The following is a 20,944-nucleotide window of genomic DNA, read 5'->3' on the forward strand; positions in this document are numbered from 1 at the left end:
CGCACGCGCATTTTGAAAAACCTTTACGAAGAGGCGAACCTCGCTCTAGAGCGGTTACTCGGTTTCGGATGAAGTCGGTCAGAGGGCGTGGGATGCGATCTTCCCTACCTGGCTGAGTCAAGTCGAGTCGCTGACGCTGCCGAGATAGAAGAGCAGTGGCGTAGCTACGAATTTGGGGGCCCGGTGCGGAAGCAAATTGGTAGGGCCCCATGAAAATTACATAATATGTACATATTTTTCAATGATAAATCTATACATTTAACTGTCGAATAATCTCACTGTTATATTTTGTACAAAACTTTGAAAAAATCTCGCTTTTTGTACTCAGTATTCTAGTGATGCTGGCAGTGATGGCCAACGGAAGGTTAAAAATTATCTATCTTATCTTATTTTCTGTTTTCCTTTATGATTTTTTTTCGGGAGCGCGAGATTTTTTTATAAGAATTATGCTGAAAATGTTTTAACAATTTATTTAGAAATTGCACCAAATAATAATTTATAAACGCTTTCAAAGATTGCTTTACTTTTGTATTTAAGAAATTTTTCTTGAAGAATAATTAGCATTCAAGAAACTTTTAAGTTGTAAATGCAAGGATATCATTCAGTATTCCTCTAAAAGCACTCTTAAGGAATGATATTATTATAATTAGCCTTATTAATGAGGCTTTCAGTCCCTTGGCTGGTTCACCTCAGACATGCAGGAATGTTTTCAAAATACTACAGAGTAATTCAAACGATTCTCGCAAAGGCTTCATCGAGAATTTCTCGAAATATTAGTTCAAGAATCTATCAATTATATTCTGAGGATTCATCTAGAAGATCATCTAAAGAATTCTTTCAAAATTCCAGAAAAAATACTACAAAAAGTCATCAATGATTCAATTAGAACCAGATGTTCTTCCAAGAAATTACATCGGGATTCCCTCAGAGGAAGAGAAGCCCTTCTAGGGTTTCTTTAAACATTCTTCCGTTTCTTTCAGAGAATCCTCTTAATATTCCTTTGGTGATTTTCCATAGATTCTTCAAGTATTTCTCAATTCTTCCTTCAAATAACTCTTTTAGATATTTCTCCAATAACACTAGTTTACAGCATTTTTGAACTCGGTAAGCTGATGATCATTTTTGGTGTAGAATCACGCCCTGAGTTCGAAAACGCGAAGGAAAAAAATTACAGTAGAGCGGAAATTTTTTCGACTTTCCATACAAGGTTGATGATTTGAAATCGATTTTTGTTCTATTTTTAAGCAAAGGCGCTCACTTCACACATCTCATTCTCCGTAATCAATGCTCCGATAGAGCTGAATTTTTTACTGTAACTCACCTACATATGATATGTCAAATAAACGTTTAGAAAGAAATTTTATATTGTTTTTTTTTCTTATTGAAAAAAAAAATACATTTCTTCATATATTTTTGGAAATTTTGCTAAAATTTAAGGAGATCGTCCCCAAAACTCGCCAATATCTTGAATTTCATGAATCTGATGCAAAACCTCCATTCAGATGATCGAATGGTATTATATTCAGCTTTTAATTTATGGAAAAAGATTTAAAATTGGTTGAACAAAGCGCAAGATATTTGAATTTTAAGAAATTCCATATTTTAAAAAGTTGTAAAACTCGATATTGAGCTAAAAGTCAAAAACTGTTCTACTTTAAATTTTTTGAAGCACGGTTTCGAAATCAGCGCTAAATTATGCTTCAAAAATTTTGGTCGTTAACAGAAATTCACGACTTTCGTTTTATTTTGTAAACTAGTGTAACTAAACTTGGAATTTCCTCAAGCATTCATCACTTATATAAGTGTCCTTTTAAAGATTTCTTAAGAATTACTTCCTAAGATTACTTCAGAAATCCCACCAAAAATTCCCTTTTCCAAAAAAAATCTTCAAGGATTCTTCAAGAAGTTCCTCTAATGTTTTACTAAGAGATTCATCATAAGATTTCCCCATTTATTAAACAAAATCTCCAAGGATTCCTACTGAAGAAATTGAATTAATTAAATTAAAGTAATTAAATTAAATTTTTAGATGAGCTTCTGTAGGAGTTCTGTAGGAAATCCTTCTGGGCTTCCTCTAACGAATTTTTCAATATCCATCAACTCTACACTAAGAAAAATCCGCATCTAGTTTCCATGTGCCCACACATAGAATTTTGCTGTCAAGCTTTGCACTCGAAAAATAAATGTATCGCACATAAATTCAAATTACGCATTTAGAATATAAATGCCGCTGCACATATTTTCCATCCGACTATTAGATTTTTTGTGCAACTTTGCGTGGAGAACGTTTATGTGCGCGCATATAGATTGTAATAATGGAGTGAGATGGATTTTTGCCAATAAATATTTGCGGATTTTTTTAAGTGTAGGAGTTTTCTCAAGAGTTCCTTCAGGAATTTTTGCTAGTATTCCTCTGGGCACTTTTCAAAAAAATTCTATTTCTCCAGAATTTATGATTGATTCCTCCAGAATTATTACGTTATTTTTTATATAATCCGTGCTAACTTCTAACAAATATACAAAAATAAGAAACAGAACAAAAAAGCTTCATTCCATTGTCTTGAGTGGGATAAAAATGGCAGCGTAAATGGCTAAATAGTAAAGAAACAGATATCCTATTTTATCAAAACAAATAACTTCTCCAGAAGTCTCTCCAAGGATTTAGGAAATGTTCTAAGATTATTCAAAATTCTAAAGGATTTCCTTTAAGGCAGCCTTTAGAAATTGCTCCCAAAATTCCTTCAGGATTTTTTCCAGAGATTTCTTTAATAATTCTCTTGCGATTTGCCCGAAAATTCGTTCAGATTTTATTCAAGTATTCTCTTAGAGTTTCTTCAATTGATTTCATTCATTCATTCCTAAACTAATTTTTCCACTTATTTTACAAATAATTTTGTACAAGAAATCTTTTGGGGTCTTTTTATGCAAGGATTTCTTCATGTATTTATTTAATTACTACTGCAAGGGTTTTCCGGAGATTCTTACACAAAATCCTCCAAGAAATTCCATAGGAATTCCTCCAGGGGATGCATTGAGTGTTTTTGCTAGATTTTTTTTTAGAAATTCCTCTAATAAGCCTATTCAAGGATTCATAAATTCCTCCAATGAATACTTTAGAAACTCAAAAAAAAGAATTCTTTCAATTCTCACAGAAATTCCTCCTAGAAATTCTATAGAAATTTCTTCATACATTTTTAGGAAATTGTTTGTGTCTCTTCTGGAAATCATCCTAATTTTTTGGAATTTCTTTTGAGATTTTTCTCGGTCGTTCCGTTGTGGATTTATTTTTAATTTGCAAAGATGTATCTCATAGAACATCAAAAGTAATAACAGACGGAATTTAATAAAGAATTATCAGAAGAAATTTACAGAGGTATTACCAAAGAAGCTTTTAAAAGTTGCCACTTAAATTTACAAACGAATCGACTAATTAATTTTCAAAGTACCTGTATGTGTCTCTGACAGGTTTTGGGCCGCTGAATCCGAATCCGGGCTCAGATTTGTTTCAGGACCCCACAATTTTGAGCTATACTTCAATTTGTAGGGCAAAATATGCGATTTTGGGCTTTTTTGACTGCAAGCCGTTAAGCATGGAAATATTTTTTTTAAGCAATTAAAAGGTAAAATGGTCAATTGACATCTAAATTTACGACTCACGCAAAATATTTCGTTTTATCAAATCAAATTTGAAAGATTTAAGCATTTTATGTTAATATGTAAACTTGCATGCAATTTTTGGAGGGTGGTTTGTATCGTACCTAACATAACCGCGGCTCAAAATCTGTCAGAGACAAATTAGTTTGCTCTTGAGACAGACCAAAAGTTAATTTTTGTTACGCTGTGTTATTCAAAGAATTACAATAGTAATTGTCAGGTATATGAGCAAAGGGACTGCTGGTAGAACTTTTAGAGAAATTGCTGAATCCCGAAATAAATTTCCAAACCCAAAGAATTTCAAAAAGTTCTGTCAAAGATATTTTCAAAAATAATAACCTAATTCAACTTTGAATATTATTGCCGAGAAATTCCAAAAGAGTTATGCCGAAATAGTTTTCAAAAACATTTGCAGAGAAAATTCCAAGAATACTCTTATAGGAACTTTCGGATCAAATCCAATCAAAGCATTTCCCAAGAATTTGCCAAAAAAAAAACCGCCAAAAGATATTTGAAAGTTTTTTTCAGGTAACTCACAGAAAACTAAATTACCAAAAAAAAAAATGCCAAATGAATTACCCAATCAATTCCCGTAGGGATTGGCATAGAAGTTTCCAGAAAAATGTTAAAGTTATTCCGAAAGTTATTACCAGAGGTTTTCTCAAATGAATTGTCAAAAAAAAGTCAGTGAAAAGTTGCAGACGGAATTCCCAACAGAATTTTCGTAGAAATAGAAATCTAAAGAAGTTCGTAGAAATAAAAATCAGAAGCCATTTTTGTAGCATTTCTGAGAATTAGTTGAAGAAGTTTCCAAAGGAAATGCCTAACAATTAATCAAATATATCGTCAAAGGAAATTTTCAGAGCAATAGCCGAATGGATTCTCAAATTAATGTTTAAAGATATTCCTTAACGAATCTGTAACGGGTTTCCGAATTAATTACTGAAAAAGATAAAAAAAATCCGAAGAAATACTTCAAAAATTGTAATAAATGATGTAAAAATTTTCACAGGATTTGCTCCAAGAGATTCTACTGCAATTCCTCAATGAATCCTTTAGGAATTCTTCCAAGGTTTTTATCAGCTTTTTTTTCTATTGATACCTTTAACGGTTTCTTTAGCGATTACACCAGTTTCGTCCAGATTTCTTTCACGAAACCTCTAACGAAATGTTTCTAACGATTAAATCAATATTTTTTTCTCAAGTGCGGAGCTCCAAGAACTCTTTCTTGGATATCTTTTACGATTCATCTGGGAAATACTTCAAGGACTTCTTTACAAATTCGAAGATTTTCTGCGAAAGTTGCAACAGCGATTCCTTAGGAAACTTCTTCTTCAACTCCTTGAAGGATTTTCTTCAGTATTATGTAATCCCAAGAACTCTATAAAGAGTTTCTTAAAGATATCCACAAACGATTCCCACATGTTCTCTTCAGCATTTTTTGAGAGGAATACTTTGGAGTTCCTTCAAGATTTTTTTAGAAACTTCTTCAAGGGTTCTTTTTGCACTGCCCCATACGATTTTTCTTGGAAGTCCTTTCAAGGATTCTTTAAGAATTTGTTCAAGCATTTCTTTAGCAATCATACCTGCAGGGATTTCCTCATAAATTCCTCTAATAATTTCTGTAGAAAATCATTCAAAGATTCCTTAGGCAATATTTTTAAGTCTTTTTTCACAATTCGTTCAAAAATCTTTTAGGAAATTCCAGTAAAAATTTAATCTTTTCAACAAGGATTTTGTTTTTCAAGATACGTATAAAAATTCGTTCATGGATTTCTCGAAGTTTTTCTTCAGATAACCCTACAAGGATGGACACATTCATCCCTAAAGAATTCCTGCACAAATTTCCTCTTACAGAAATTCACCCAAGGCCTCCTGCGGAAATTCTTCTGAAGATTGTTTTTTTTTATTTGCACCAAAGAATTTGGAATTCTTTGGGGTTTCCGTCATTGATTTCTTGAGAAATTATCTAGGCATTTCATTATTAGTTCTTTCAAAAATCCCTTTGCTTACATATTTTTTTCAGGAATCCTTTAAGTAATTACTCATAGTACTCCTAGTACTTGTAGTACTAGTTCATAGTACTGTAGTAATCCTTCCAGAACATCATCAAATATACCTCCAAAATCAACCCAATGATTCTTTCCTAATACATCTTAGAAATTATCTAGGCGATTCTTAAAAATGGTTTATAGAAATTTCTACAAAAAATCCTACAGACATTTCTACAAGAATTCCTTCGGGAATAATAATAATTTTTGTAGAAGTCTTTGAAGTAACTGCCTGATGAATCGAAAAATATATTCTTGCCCGAAGGAATTCCCGCAGAAACCTTTCAAGAACGTAACATGCGTTCAGTTCTTAATTTTGATAAATAGGGCCCCTGAATTTCAGCTGCTATCTTATGCTAAATCAACACCTATGTTTGGTTCTGTGGTTAGGATATCAGGGACATTTTCATAATGCTCATGAATTATACTTCCATATCGGTACTGAATATCGTAAAATTCAATTTTGATTTCTAACACATTTTTTATTGTATTTTGGGGCTCCTGCAGGTGCAAAGAGTAGTCATCAAATTAATATAAACAAAACTAACGAAACTACATGAATAAAGTGTGTACATTTATAATTGCTAATAATAGAACATCAAAATAGCCATCTGTGTTCCCCATTCCAAAATCTCTTGATAATCACGAAGAGGCCCCTACATACCTATCAGCAGATCGGCAAGTATTTAACTTATACTTATATGTAGGAATCTTTCGCTAATCACAGAACTTTATTCAAACTGGGCCCCCGAATTCAGGGGACCTCCAAATCAGGGAAGGTTTATAACACTAGACCTGCCCTGATTTGGAGGCCCCCTAGATTCGGGGGCCCGGTGCGGACCGCACCCTCCGCCCCCCCCTTGCTACGCCACTGTAGAAGAGGAGGCGGGCAGAGCGTCGCGAGTTGTTTTTGTCCGCCTCCACAACCGCGATCGCTGATCGCTCGCTAGCTCGGATCAATGAAGCGGTGGCGACGAAGACGACGACAACGACGAAGAAATCGGCAAAAGGCGACAATCCAAGTTGGCGATGTGACGAACGTGAATGAGTGCGAAATCATCCCGGATCGAAGCAATCGCAAACAAGCTCACACGAAGACTTGAGAACGATGATGGTAAATGGTGATGGATGAGGCGATGCAATGACCAACACTCTAGACAGAAATAAGTATAATTTTTGCCGGGACCCGTGGCGCAGTCGTCCACACGTTCGCTTCATAAGCGGATGGTCATGGGTTCGAACTCAGCCCCGGCACTTGCAATTTTTCGTCAGTTGCTCTTCCCCCCGAGAGCAGCTGGCACCTGACCCTCTTCGGAGCATATAGCTCTAACGGACCCGGAATTTGGATATCGGCAAAACCGCAACTCATAATGGACCCCCAATCGGACTGGAAAAGGAATAGCAGCCACACATCAGCATAATCGTGCTCATCATTCTACCATGGACAGGCTAGAAAAGTTGAAGCAGAACAAGACACCAGTTCGATATAGTTGAATTAGAATAGAATACATGTAGGCGCTGTACAAAATGTAAGTGCAGCGTCCAATTGGAATCGCTCACGTAGTGCCCTAGTGGACAAAAGAGCTGTAAATTAGGTTAAGTGAGTAAGAATAAAAAAAAGTATAATTTATTTTTTGCTTTTGCAAATGATTTTGAAATTGAGCAGCGTTCATTAGCAATCCCCACGGAATTGCACTAGGAATCCTGACGGGATTCCACCGGGAATCCTGACAGGATTCCACCGGGAATTCTTACGGGATTCCGCTGGGAATCCTGACAGGATTCCACCGGGAATTCTGACGGGATTCCGCTAGGAATACTGACGAGATTCCACTGGGAATCCTGACGGGATTCCACTGGGAATCCTGACGGGATTCCACTGGGAATCCTGACGGGATTCCACTGGGAATCCTGACGGGATTCCACTGGGAATCCTGACGGGATTCCACTGGGAATCCTGACGGGATTCCAATGGGAATCCTGACGGGATTCCGCTGGGAATTCTGACGGGATTCCACTGGGAATCCTGACGGGATTCCACTGGGAATCCTGACCGGATTCCACTGGGAATCCTGACGGGATTCCACTGGCAATCCTGATGGGATTCCACTGGCAATCCTGACGGGATTCCACTGGCAATCCTGATGGGATTCCACTGGCAATCCTGACGGGATTCCACTGGGAATCCTGACGGGATTCCACTGACAATCCTGACAGGATTCCACTGGCAATCCTGACGGGATTCCACTCGGAATCCTGACGGGATTCCACTCGGAATCCTGACGGGAATGCACTCGGAATCCTGAGGGGATTCCACTCGGAATCCTGACGGGATTCCACTCGTAATTCTGACGGGATTCTACTCGGAATCCTGACGGGATTCCACTCGGAATCCTGACGGCATTCCACTCGGAATCCTGACGGGAATGCACTCGGAATCCTGAGGGGATTCCACTCGGAATCCTGACGGGATTCCACTCGTAATTCTGACGGGATTCCACTGTGAATCCTGACGGGATTCCACTCGGAATCCTGACGGGATTCCACTCGGAATCCTGACGGGATTCCACCGGGAATCCTGACGGGATTCCACTCGGAATCCTGACGGGATTCCACTCGGAATCCTGACGGGATTCCACTCGGAATCCTGACGGGATTCCACTCGGAATCCTGACGGGATTCCACTCGGAATCCTGACGGGATTCCACTCGGAATCCTGACGGGATTCCGCTCGGAATCCTGACGGGATTCCACTCGGAATCCTGACGGGATTCCACTCGGAATCCTGACGGGATTCCACTCGGAATCCTGACGGGATTCCACTCGGAATCCTGACGGGATTCCACTCGAAATCCTGACGGGATTCCACCGGGAATCCTGACGGGATTCCACTCGGAATCCTGACGGGATTCCACTCGGAATCCTGACGGGATTCCACTCGGAATCCTGACGGGATTCCACTCGGAATCCTGACGGGATTCCACTCGGAACCCTGACGGGATTCCACTGGGAATCCTGACGGGATTCCACTGGGAATCCTGACGGGATTCCACTGGGAATCCTGACGGGATTCCACTGGGAATCCTGACGGGATTCCACTGGGAATCCTGACGGGATTCCACTGGGATTCCAGACGGAATTCCACTGGGAATCCTGCCGGGATTCCACTGGGAATCCTGCCGGGATTCCACCTGACACGATTCCACTCGGAATCGTGACGGGATTCCACTGGGAATCCTGACGGGATTCCACTCCCAAGTAACACTTTGATAGCCATTTAGATTTGTAGATGTTTTTAGAACCGTCATAAAACCTAACATCTTTCATTTTGGTTTTATGATGGTTCCAATAACCTTTTCTAGTCTATTTTACTAAAATATTTCTTGGGCTGTGCATCTTGACGGGATTTCACTAGGAATCCTGACGGGTCTAACATTTTTTGTAAGATCGAAAGCTTCATTGCAAAGAAACTATGATAAACTATGACTCAAAAAGAAAACATGTTACATTGCATTGGAAGAATCGAGTTTCAATCACGAATCGTTTGTTGTTTTGCTTGGTGAATCGAAAATCGAAGTAAAACAAACTTATCTGCCATTTTTTTTCCGATCGGTCAAAGAAATTCTCGACCGCGCGTCCATGCACCGAAAGGTAAGCGTAAGCAGATTCCAAATTTAGCACAATGCTCGCAAATAAACAAACCATTATTCCCGTGCAAGTGGCTTCGTTGTTATTATTTCAACCAGCAAGGTAGAGCGAATGCAATTTCGGCGCTGAAACACATTCGCGCACATGCGGTAAGAATGCAATTAGCTATCGCGCGTCCGAACTTGAATACAGCAGTACACCTTCAATCCAACGAATATGTGAACAAAACAATCTTGAACACACGGACGGTGCAACGCGTTCTTCAATCAATTACCATAAAGAGTCCCGGCCACCACATTCGAGTGGGTGGTGCGAGATGCAAATATGTCTAGCTGCTTAACGAGAGGCGCTCAGAACAACAATACATATAATATGTATTTAAACCTTAAACTAGGTTTGATTTAGACTCGGAGTAGGCTATTTAGGGACGCAACCCTCTGTTGTGGAGTGATAACGTTTCAACTAGATTTTATTGGTATTGACCATATTTGACCACCACGAGGGTCGATCAAAAGGTTATGATCAAACCGTTTCCATTGGATTCAAATGTACACTGAAAATAAAAGTCTATGGACAAATCAGTGTAACGTTTGACGTTTAACGCTAATTTCACGAGTGTTTTTGTTTCTGTGTTGAAAATGGCATGCATGGAAATGCATTCCATCCGTCAAACATACACAAATACAAGTCCACATTTCCCTCCGTGCCCAATAATCGTGTTTCACAAAAGCGACGCAGCGAATGCAATATGATTTCTTTGCGTAGGCGTCCGGTGGAATTCGCACTGTTTGAGCGTTTTTGTTTTAAGAAATCCACTGCGTCGCCACCAGCTGAACCGACCATCGACTTTACACAGGTTCAATCACTCCTCCCACGCCAGCCACCGCAGATCGCAAACAAACCCAGGAAGGGAATCGTGTTTTTTTCTTGTTCCACGCAGCAAATGTCACGCTTCCTAATGTGGACAACGACAAGCCGAGGTTCAATAAGTTGTTTCGAATTTTAATAGCAACAGTATAGAGAATAAGCATGAACGAACTTAATCCCTTAATCCTAAATATAGGATCCTAAGCCTGCTTTGATGAGCTGCTTAGGATGATGCTCATTGTTGCCCAAGTAGGATAGTAGGCTAGGTGCAAATGAAATATAGCTTACACGTGAATGAACCTCCGACAAGTGAATGGGAAGCAAGTTGACGAATGAGTCACATTGAATTGTTGTAACTGTTGAAAGATTTAGCATGGCTTAGATGAGCTAGGTGCATACACCAACTAGGAATGTTAGGTAGTTGTCGGCATCCACAAACACTCAGTTTTCCAATCGCTGTGGAATTCACAGTGGACTTACCAGATTTGTAGGCATGTTGGTTCACATGAAGAGGCATGTTGGTCAGATGAGCATTACGGATGTGATGAAAGACAATGCGTTATAAACAGTCATATCATAGTGGCGATTGTATTAGACCATGTGTATTCCAAAACAATGAGGTTTACGAAATCCACGACTGGATAGCAAAACACCTGTTCGGCGACGTTTGATCACATACGACGAAGCTGACCTTGATAAGAATGCCTTATCGTTATCATCAAAACTGGAGCTTCCCCCTATATACTATACCAATGTTTTTACGGTAGACACAGTGGCAACATTGACGGCATAATATTGTGATGAACAGAGGGAGACTCGGTTCAATTTGTGTCTGATATTAGTATTGGAACGAACTACGTCCCAATTCTGATCATCAACTTCAATCTCCTAAAGATTCTTCAGCTGTTCATCGGATTTCACTTTTCCTCGATTTTATCGCAGAATGGAATTCGCTTCCTGTGTCGTGACGCGCGAAACTCTTCAATCCCAATAATCCATCCGCGAAGATACCGTTCGATAACGGCGGCTGCCAGCTAAATATTTTGTCGATACGAATTTCACTTCTGTTCATATGTAGCTCGCGCCCGGTCCCGTCCAATATGTATTTAAAAATATTATTCCCCCATTGCATCGGCGCTGGGAAGGTCATTTTTCACGTTTTCTTCATCTAGCTAGAGTCTAGACTTTTCGCTTTCGCGTTTCTACACTTTTTTCTTCACATACGCGCGTCGGGGCGGCACTTGACACATCTTTATTACACACTTTTCGAGGGGGTGCGTACTTGCAAATACCTCTCTACTGTCCGTTTTCGTTTTGAGCGCCGCGCTTGGTCGTGCGTCGCCGGTTTATCGGCGGAACACATGTTACTTTTTCAGCACTTTTTCGGGGGAGGACCCTTCCCTCGTCGTCCCGCCGGATTCTTCTTGGCACAGTGGTTCGAAATGCAATTGATAAAATCTTAACGATGAGTTAGGCGGAGTTGTGAATAAAAGTTTGGCATATTTTTTGGGGAAGTTTTTGATAAGTTGAAGCTGAGTGAGTTGATTAGAGAAATTGAGAAATAAATCTATGAAAGAATTACCACTTGTTTAGGTGGGATTCGAACCTACGACTACGTATCTCTGGTCCGGCGCTTTGACCAACTAAACCACAGAACAAATTACGATTCTTAAAAATATCTTGTTAGTCATTTCTGAAGAAACCTTTGTTGGAGTTTCCGGAAATAAAATCCCTGAGTTATTTTTGAGGAACTCCTATTATATCTACTAATAAATATTTAGGGGCGTCCTTAGAGGAATTTCTAGTAAAAACCCTGGCGTTGTTCCTAGACGAATCATTAATAAGAATAAAAAGGAGGAATTCCTATTGCAATCTTTAAAGACATCCCTATTTGAATTCCAGATGAAATTCCTAGAGAAATCCACGGAAGAATTCCTGTAAAAAGTTCGAGGGGAATATCTGGAGCAAAACCTGGAGCAGATATAGCTTGAGAAATTCTAGCATGCGTTCTTAGAGAATTTTCAACAGAAATCTGTAGGAATGCCACGAGGAAATCTTGAAGGAATCACAAATGAAACCTCTCGGAAATCCGTGGGGTAATCTACAGTGGTATCCTGGAGAAATTCCATGAGTAATTCCTGGACAAACTTAACTGAAGGCATCCATCTTGGCATTCACAGATTTGTTAGGAAACCGGTAGAATTTTTAGATGAAGTCTAGAAAGAATTACTGAAAGAATCCGAAGAGAAAATTCTGAAAGAATTTCTAGGTAAATTCAGAGAAATTTCCCTGCATACATTTCTGGATTCATTCCTAGAGGAGTTCTTGTAGAAATTCCTGGGAAAAGCCCTGCAGCAATACAGCGACAATTTCTAGCTAGAGGAATTCCAGCAGGGGTTGCTAAAGGAATCCTAAGGGGGTATTTTTATATAAATCTCTGGAAGAATTCAGGGAGGAATTCTCGGAGAAATTTCTGGAGGAATAACAGAAAGAATTGTTAGATGAACTCCACTACAAACTCCTGAAGAATTTTAAATAGTAATACCAAGAAGAATTTGTGAGGGATCTCTGGAGGAAATCACTCGAAAATCCCGGCAGCAACTCCTGAATTATACATTTATTACTTCATGAAGCTTTCTATAAGATCTTACTTAATTTTTACCCAGAAGTTTTTTTACGTTTTCTCATATAATAGTGAGTTTTCGGAAAAGTTTTCAGTGGATGTCCGCTAAAAAATCATCGATTAGGGGCAGCTATATGCAATATTGGTAGAAAGTATTACAAGAAATGGATGAGGGATACTTCTTGGAAGTTATACCTTCAGATCCAATGAAACTTTCAGAAATCTCCCAGGAATACCTGCTGGGATTCCTCCAGAGTTTATTTTCCCATGGATTCCTCCAGAAATTCCTTCTGTGGTTCCTTCAAAGATTTTTCCAAGGATTCTTTCAGAAATTCTTCTTGGGATTTCTCTAGAAATTTTCCGCAAGGAATCGTCCAAGAATCTTTTGGCATCCCCACAGTAGGAATTCCTCTAGCAATTCCTACTGTAGTTTATAAACGGATGTCTTCAAAAATTTGGTAGTCCTAGTTGTATTATAGTCAATCTAGATAATATAGTTTCGCGCTCGACTCGGCTTTAGTGGCATTCGTATAAGTTGCGCATCATGCGATCTAGTAGGCATGGCGAACGCGCTCGACGCATCTCTCATCGTCACGTACGTCAAAGTTCACTGTCAGGTCAGCTTCCGGGAGCACCCGTTTACTCGTTACAATCTAAGGTCCACACTTGTGGAAATCCTCTTGAAAATTATTTTAAGAGCTACTGCTAAGATTTGTCCAGGACTGCTACTGGGATTTTTCTAGGCATTTTTGGTACCTACGAACTCTCCGGAATTATTTTCTTGGTTTCTCATGCAATACCTATAGGGGATATTCCAGAAATTCCTGGAGGACTGTCAAGAGCAATAATTGGAGATATTCCTGCAGAAAAAGCTTGAGAAATCTCAGCCATCTCTAGCAGGAATACTGGATGTATTTTAAATGGCCGATGCTTTATTTTTGAAGGATGTCATAGATGATGGATACGTTTCTCCATACCTAGCAGGGCAGGTCTCATTGTATGAAGGACGATCAGGTTTAAGACAAGTACGTCCGTTTCAAATTCCAAATAGAGTTCAAAATTACGCTAGGAATGAACCCATGTATCGCATAATGTCATTTTATAATGCTAATCGAAATCAGTTTAATGTTGAAATGTCCAAAGAAAAAAAAGAGCATGTAATTAGATGCAGAGATGCATTTGAACGCGTTCTGTTCATGTTCTGTTCAAGAGCTGTGCTCACGTGAGCCGTGTTCATGTTCAAACATTTCAGGCACCTGATCACAGTCATCACAGTGCTCTTCGTAGCTAGTAGCAACTGATAGCAACAATTTGCTACCGTATGTGTCTTACACCTACCTAGTACCAAACGGCAAAATGGGGTTTCGAAGTGAAAATTAAATCACGGCACACACCGTGAATTAAATGATATGTCAATTAAGTGGTGGTTCTAGGTATTGAATGTCAGAATCTTTTACTTTAGTAATCTATTTGGAAGACATCCGAGCGTAATTGCGTGGGCCCCACACTGCGGGGACACGGACAACCGACGGAGTCATGACTGCTCCACGAAAAGTATCGAATATTAGGACTCTTCTCACTACACCCGGCCAAGCTCGGACATCTATTTATAATATCGTTGGAATGGAATCGAAGAGATCACCCGGCCTAGTGTAATGAGAATGGCATACGATACCTAACGAAGCTAAGGGCTCGGAAGCATTGCAATGTTGCTTCCTCATCGATAGAAAACTCCTTCCCAATCCAAACAAAACGCATCTGACCTGTCAATTTTGAACACCGCTCGGTGTTCAATCTAGTAATCTAGATTGTGTTCAAAATTTTGTACATGCTCTTGAGAGCTTTGAGGGAACAATTTTTGCACGCTCACGGATCATGAGCGTTCAAAATGCATCTCTGATTAGATGTAGTTTTTAGATTAATTGACCTGAAATGAATGTATGTGTTGTAATAGCTTAAGATAATGGGCAAATGCCTACAATCATAATAAATCAAATCCAAGGATGGAAATCTAGTGATCATGATAAGATCCCGAATGTGTCGCGGTTGAAGCACATCGCGCGATCATAGCAACAACGATAGATAATTTAGATGTAGTTTTTAGATTAATTGACCTGAAATGAATGTATGTGTTGTAATAGCTTAAGATAATGGGCAAATGCCTACAATCATAATAAATCAAATCCAAGGATGGAAATCTAGTGATCATGATATTTAAGATCCCGAATGTGTCGCGGTTGAAGCACATCGCGCGATCATAGCAACAACGATAGAACCTTGTCGTCAAGCATTATAACAAACCACGCTCCACGAAAACTGAATCGCGAGGCATGTGCGGCCATGATGCGATCGTTATCATGAAGTTGAAATGATAAATACCGAAAATCATTCATTTTTGGTGCATTCTTGTTGCTCTAATATCAAGACATGCCAAAGAATGTATTGTTTTCAATCATGAATTCTGTTTATTGGTTCATAAATAAGTGGTTTAAATCGTGATGAATAAAATTTATCGCGACTTGTAACAAATAGAAATACACTAGAACTCCAATGGCGCTGTAGTAACTTTTTTCAATTAATTATTTTAATAACTTTAATTGCAATAATTTACTATTTTTAAGTGTCCTTCATGTAGAGTACCTTTTGTTTTGGTAAACAAAATTAACTTGACACTTCTAGTACCGTTGCTGACGCTGTAAGGGCGTGGCAAACTAGATGTTAGTCACACGAACAGTCGCGGCATTGAACTTCTGTGGCTAGTTATTCTACTTTGTAACATGATCCGATAACGTGTGATCCTATGATAAAGCGTGTATCAATAGAAATACACTAGAATTCCAATAGCGCTGCAGTCACTTTCCCTATTTATTTTTTTCAATTAATACTATTGTATTAATTGATAATTTTATGTTTCCATCTTGTAGAGGATCTTTTGTTTTGGTAAACAAAATTGATTTGACACTTCAAGTACCGCTACTGACGCTGTAATGGCGTGGCAAACTAGATGTTAGTCACACGAACAGTCGTGACATTGCACTTCTGTGGCTAGTTATTCTATTCGTGTATCAGATGCTTTGATTGCCTATGATCCCATGATACAAGCACGGGTGAGGGTGTCGGCATCATGCTATTGCAAGAGCAAAGGCAATCTTGGATTGTTCGTATCCTGTATCATTTGCCACTAGAAATGATTTTCTTCCATCCTTGATCAAATCAAATCAAATCAAATTTCAAGAGGAATTTCTGGAGAAATCATTGAAGAAAATTTTGAAAGTATCATAGCAGGAATTTCTGAAATAACGTCAAGAGGACTCCTTCGAGGAGATAATTCTGGAGGAAATTTTTGAGAAGCCTCAGCAGGCAGGAAATAGCAGGAAAAATCGTTTGAGAAATCCTCTTGGAATTCCTCCAGGAATGTCTGAAGGGTTTCTGCTGGAATTCCCCCAGGGATTTCTTTAAGGATTTCTCCAGAGACAGCTCCGATGATTACTATAGAGATTTCTAAAAAGAGATTCTCTAGGAATTCCCCAAGCAACACACATGTTATAATAGAGTTACGACAGCGCAAGTTTTGGTTGTATAGAAGTTTATTTTACGTAATTCTAACATTGTGTTGAAATAACGTAAAAAACAACTTGCGCTGTCGTAACTTTTATATAACATGTGTGTTACTTGGGTCCTTCAATAGCTTCCACCAAGATTTCTCCAAGCATTCTTGCTGGGGATTCTCAAGCATTTCCAGATGGTATTTCTGCTGTTATTGCTTATCTACAGAACTGCCAAGAAACGTCATACTAAGTGGAATTGTGAAAAAAAAAAGAAATTTCTTAAAGGATTTCCCAAACAGTGCCTTTAGGAAGTTCTTCCATAATTCTTCTATGAATCTGCAATTTCGTTTAAAAATTATTCCCAGATATATGATTTTTTCGAAATTTCTAAATCTATCAGAAATCGCAAAAATAAGATAAACATCATGCAAGATTTCTGAGAGATGTCACTGGGATTTCTACCAGAGTTCCTTCCTGGATATCCGCGAAGTTTTTCACAGGATTCCTGAAGATCCATTCAAAATTATCCAAAGATCTTTCACGAATTTCACTGTGGTAGCTTACCAACAGTTCATCTCGGGTTTATGACCGATAGTTTTCCTATATTTCTCTTGGATTTCCTCATGGAATTTCGACCGTGGCTGCTCCCAGGATTACATGAGATTTTCAGAGTTCCTCCTCGGATGTTCTTAATTTTTCTTCTGGGGATCACTCTTACAATTCTTTTCCGAGATGTTTCATGTTTTCACAGACTTTTCTTTCTGAAGTTCCTATCGAAATTTCTTTGCGGAGTTTCTCGCAATATATCACTTTGATTCCTTCGAATATTTCTCCGGGAATTTTTCATAAGAAATTTCGTAAGCTATCCCAGGAGGAATTATGAGAAAAACCTGTGGAAAAATAAAACCCGAAAGAACTCTGGAAGTACCTATTAAAGAAATCGCTAAAGGAGTATCCAGAATCTCGGGACAATTTCCGGTAAAGATTCCGGGAAGAGTTTTGGGAATAATGCCGAGAAAATCTGTAAAAAAATCTCTGGTGGATCACTGCAAGAAATCCAGTAAAACTACAAGAAAAAAAAGCCTGGCTTGTTATGAAATCACGGGAAAAAATCAATGTGAAATATCAGCAATAGCTCCTGCAGAAATTCCAGAAGGCATTCCGGAAAACAAAATCTTAACAGAACGTTGATATTAAACTAAGAAAAACTGTGAGAGACATCCCAGGACCAACACCGGAAGGAAACTTCTGAGAGAAGTTCCAAGGGAAACCTTGGAAGAAATCTCAGGAAAAACTTCAAAATAAACTCTGCGTAAACCTTTAAGGAATATCCCAGCTGAAACTCCTGTAGAAAACCAGGAAAAAACTCTATAGAAGAAAGTTCATAGATTTTTTGAAGAAATTACAGGGAAAATTTCGGATTTCTTCCGGGAGGAACTCTGCCTCAATTCGTGAAAAACTCCCTAGAAAATCTTCCGAAGAACTCTAGTGGAAATCTCAGGAATAAGCTCTGTAGCAACTCTGAGAAAAAAATCTTGGAAGTAATCGATCGGAATTCAGTAATCCTGAAAAAAAAAAAACAATGCTGGAAGGAGTCCGGAAGTACGCCTATTTGGAAAAAAATCAAAACGGAATATCAAGAAAAATGGTGTGAAAAATACGTCAGGAATCTTGTGAGCAATCCTGGGAAGTATTCCAGGAGGTATTTATAAAGAAGTTCTAGAAAGAAACCCTTACGGAATTTGTAGAAAATTCATGTAGTGGAATTTCAAGATGGATTTTTATTTCCCCACATACATCCACGTCCACGTGGAATTTGCATCAACTTATCGGAATCGTTGGCTTGTCGGGCTAAGTCTAGGAGCCTTGTGTTCGACGGTTATCGAGATTCGTTCCCTGAGTACTTAAGATATTCCCTGAGTATTGGAGGGGTTTCTTTGGTTAACAAAAATTCCCTGAGTCATCCCGGTTTTCTAGGTTTTTCTAGGTAGTAGACACCCTGGGGGAGAGGGCCCATATAGCCGAGGCGGTAAACGCACGGGTATTCAGCATGACCATGCTGAGGGTGACGGGTTCGATTCCCGGTCGGTCCAGGATCTTTTCGTAAAGGAAATTTCCTTGACTTCCTTGGGCATAGAGTATCTTAGTGCCTGCCACACGATATACACATGCAAAATGGTCATTGGCAGAGGAAGCTCTCAGTTAATAACTGTGGAAGTGCTCATAGAACACTAAGCTGAGAAGCAGGCTTTGTCCCAGTGAGGACGTTACGCCAAGAAGAGGAGAGGAGGACACCCTGGGAGGAGTGGACCTGAAAGATATTCTGTTAATAAAAATCTGCAGTAGGTTCTTAAAATGTTTGACCATTTTTTTAAAGAATTGCTCGAGAAATCAACCAAAGACATTGGCATGGTTGCTAGATATGTCCATGTTGCTTCAGAGGCGATATGACATGGTTGCTTCGGAGGCACCCGAAGATTAGTATTGCTGTGTGCGTTCAAAATGCAAATATCAAATGCGGGAGCACCAAATGCGGTAAGATTTTCTAACAAGTAACCCGATGTCAGTGGGAGCTTTCGAATCCTAGGTTGGCGGTGATATTGGCTATGGTTGCTACGTTGCCTTTGGTAACATGTGTTACCGCGTTTGAAGCGCATTTGGGCACCGTTTGCATCTTGAACGCACACAGCAATAATTGGAGACATCTTGAATAAGTTTATGAAAACATTAACCTTGGGGAAGACATATTTGACGAAAGACGATCTCGAAATATTCCTTAGAAGGTATTTATTGAATTTCATTGGCGATTTTTTGACCAGATTTTCCAGCTTTTTAAAATTGCTATAGTCGCCTGTATAAAACTTTCATTAAACGTTCTTGGGGAAATCTTGGCGAAAACTAAAAAAACACGTTTTGACCAGACTTAAATCAGGCTCCTGAAAAAAATACTTGGCAAATGTACTTGTTTGGAGTGTGGAGATGAACCAGCCTAGGGCTGGAAATCTCCCTGATAAAGTGAAAAGCAACAATAATTTCTAGACATTTCTAGAGAAACTTTTCATAAACTCCCGAGTTAAAAATCCGATTATTCTACTCTTTGAGAGAATGCTTATGAAGTTAGGAATTATTGATAATCTCGAGATGAGTTGAGTTGAGTTTAAATATTTGTCCCGTTAAAATGATGTTTTACTACCGATGTTCTTCAGTTGCTTCTGTATGAGTTTATCTTTATGAAGTAGAATCCGCTGGATACAGTGTCACCTACCCTACAGGCCTACAGGTTATAACCAATTCCAAAGTAAGCAAGGTCGGCAAATTTCGAAGATGGAACAAGTAGGTAACCGAGAATATCCAACTCCTGGGAAAAGATCGCGAGAGAAACGCGTTGTTGGTTGATCTGCCTGGCAGATAACTCAACTTAGTGATTTTCAGGAGAACAGGCACGGATATACCGGAGTAAACGATTTGTTGGAGTTTGGTGATGAGGATTGTAATCCGAAGCTGACTGGTACTATTACAGGAGAGCACGTTTGAGGGACGTTTGAGACCCTTCTGCATCCGAATAACCTTAGGATCGTTTTGTGGAAACATGAAGAGAACCATCTTAGGCTGGATGACGTCGATGAGGGGCTGCCGATCAGACAGTCAACAAGTAAGAAAAAACGACAGTATTGAAGATTGTCTATGAAGAAGAGGAAACTTTGATCGAAGGCACAATGATTGCCCGATAGAGGTGTTGAAAGAGGCAATCAGTAATGGTTGTTACTGACCGGTTTGAAACGTATTTACTTGGTGAAAAAAAAATCCTAATCCGTTGAATTCAAGTCTTCCCAAGTACTCAAGAGATTCGAACGTATAGTAAATAACGGTTTAAGAAACTCTGGAATATACCTTCCTTCCAGACCCTACTTATTTTCAATAGCCAAAAATCTATCTGACCCTAGTTAGATGTAAACGTGAAAAAATCTTGAATTTCGAATTATTCATTGTTCAAATTTTAAGAGTGTATTGAAAACTACAGTGAAGTTTACATCAACTTGGTGTGCGAATGTCGACAGAAAATCTATTTTTCATATTTTGACAACTTTACACAGATCGAAAAAAGAGTGTAAAATTCTTGTGACATATGATGCACATAATTGAAGCGTGGGATATCACAGAAGTTTACATGACATATCATGTAAAAGTCATAAAATATCATGTAAACTTCCATTATATGTCATGTAATTCAGCATGACTCTGAGTGTTTACATGACATATAACACAAATTCACATGATACATCATGTAAACCATCATAACATTAAGTTTACAAGACTAAAATGAAGTTTACATGATGTGTAAATCTCATTATTTTTATCTGTGTACACATACACACTTCTCGTAATTCTTCTTTATCTTCTAAGCGTAGCGGGTAGGTTTTCTTTGGGATCTCAAAAATGGTCAACATTTCCATTTTTCTGTAGTTTTTTGTCAATGCACAACTCGAAAACGAATAGATATAATCACAACTCTGAGCACTTTGATCCACTAGGATAATTCTGAAATCATAGAT

At 38.8% G+C, this 20,944-nt stretch overlaps 1 protein-coding gene across 1 annotated transcript in view; it reads right to left on the reverse strand.

Moving 5' to 3' along the window:
• The window catches only part of LOC109623099 (uncharacterized), a gene marked incomplete at its 3' end in the record, with an annotated part of 668,880 nt that overhangs the window by 63,769 nt on the left and 584,167 nt on the right, over positions 1-20,944 (reverse strand).

This window comes from Aedes albopictus, chromosome 1, assembly GCF_035046485.1.
Source record: "Aedes albopictus strain Foshan chromosome 1, AalbF5, whole genome shotgun sequence".
Lineage (NCBI taxonomy): Eukaryota > Metazoa > Arthropoda > Insecta > Diptera > Culicidae > Aedes > Aedes albopictus.